The sequence below is a fragment of the Canis lupus genome, chromosome 15, assembly GCF_003254725.2.
Source record: "Canis lupus dingo isolate Sandy chromosome 15, ASM325472v2, whole genome shotgun sequence".
NCBI classification, from domain to species: Eukaryota; Metazoa; Chordata; class Mammalia; order Carnivora; family Canidae; genus Canis; species Canis lupus.
Window position 1 is genome coordinate 42,078,534 of NC_064257.1, and position 1,917 is coordinate 42,080,450.

Sequence of the window (1,917 nt, forward strand, 5' to 3'; positions counted from 1 at the left end):
ACCTTTTATTGTTTAATATTTGCTAAAATTGTACCTCAGCCTTTTATTGACCTGCAGAGACTATTGTCATGAAGACAATATCCTAACAGACCTGTGACTGGGATACCAGCATATGTCTAGGCACCAGAAAAACAATTAGTCTATCATACCCTTTCCTTGAGGAGATTAGAATCTAAGGCAAAAATAGTACCCAGAGAATCACACAAATCAAGGCAAAATTCTAATGATGCTAAATGTTATGAGGGAGAGACACATGGAGTACAGACACATGTGCAGCCAAGGATTATAAATGATGCAGACTTGGCTGATGGAAGCAGACCCCCAAAAAGAGACACAACTGGAAGTGAGGTCTCTGAGATCAGAGGATCAAAACTAGAGGAATGTGACAAGAGAAGTGGAAGAGGTCTCCAGATGGAAGAATAAAAAAGATTGAAAGAAATCAATGATGAAAATAGCCAAATCTGAGCATCAGAAGACCTTCCAGTCTACCCAATACATCTTGCTTAAAAAAAAAAAAAAAAAAAAAATTTGAAAGAAGATTGGGAAGCATAGCAAGACCTAAGAGCACTGACACTGAGCAGCTTTGTGAGTGTGCTACACTTGTGCTCCTAACAGGTACAGTGGGGGGCCCTGGGCCTCCCAGGACACCAGGAAATGTGTTTTTGACAAGTATCCCCAGCATCAACTCCATGCCAGGCACATGGTAAGCATCCAACTATTTAAAACTTTAGATGGTTTTAAAGAATACAGGTGGACTCTCCCACCATCCCAAAAGGAATCACAGAGCCTGAGAACTGGAGAGAACAGGACATCACCAACATTCTCATTGGATAGATGTGGTAACTGTTTAGTCCACACAAGCACATAGGGACAAGCAAGGGACCAAATTTCAGAGTCTGGCCTCTGTGTTTAAGCCCATACATACATGATCCTCTGTTCAGACCCAAGCCACACTGCTGTGACACGTATCCTATTTCAATGCAGATTTCTCAGTGCCACTGCCTGAGGAATGCAGGTTGTGCAGAGCACAGCTGGGTGGCATCATTCAGAATGCAAACAAACAATGCCTCCTAAGGTTGTTGAGTGCACCATCTAAACACCTGTACACAACAACTCGGAGATTATAGCTGTCCAAACAATACAGCTTCGTATTAGCCAACAGTCCAAGGAAATTGTGTGCATTCTGACTGTTCTGTTCCACTTTATAGGAGATTCTTTCTAAAGGGTAAAGGCACTGGTAAGCAGATAACCCCCAGGACTGGGGTTATCTGATTTCTTAGAAAAGCTTTATCTTGAACTTTTAAGCATGCCTATAATGCAGGTAGAATTTCCTTGTAAACAGAGAAAAACTATTGTAATCAACAAGCAAAAAAAAAAAAAAAAATGTATTGAAAGAATAAAGGAGCTGGGATATTCATTGCCAGTCATTAACCTGATTTTCTAATGAATATGGCATTAGGCTTTCATTAACAATCATTTGTGTTTATGTTGAACAGTGGATGTATAATGAAGGTTGGTAAATGAAAGCAAAATTAAACCAGGGAATTTTGGACACTTATAAAGCAATTAACTTGTTTGGCGGTAATTACACATTGAAAGCTAAATCAAGTGCATTTAGAAAGCCACAAGAGTCGCCACATAAACCAGAGGTGCTTTGCTCTGAAATAATAGAAAAACCTCTCCTTCCAAAATGAAAGAGAAAAGCAAAAGTATGGTATAAATGACAAGCAGCCCCCAGGTCTAATAAAAAGAAATACAGTTACAGCCAATATGTTAGGGAAGAGGCAAGTTACCAAAAAATAGGACAACTCAGCAAAAAAAAGAGGAAGGAAGGAAGGAAGGAAGGAAGGAAGGAAGGAAGGAAGGAAGGAAGGAAGGAAGGAAGGAGAAAAAGAAAGAAAGAAAGAAAGAAAGAAA

At 39.7% G+C, this 1,917-nt stretch overlaps 1 non-coding gene across 1 annotated transcript; it reads left to right on the forward strand.

Annotated features, from left to right (window-relative positions):
- The first annotated feature begins 437 nt into the window (after positions 1-437).
- Positions 438-517, forward strand: LOC112654932 (small nucleolar RNA U2-19). Its single transcript, XR_003133476.1, has one exon. It is a non-coding gene; the product is annotated as a small nucleolar RNA U2-19 (small nucleolar RNA).
- The last annotated feature ends 1,400 nt before the right edge of the window (positions 518-1,917 follow it).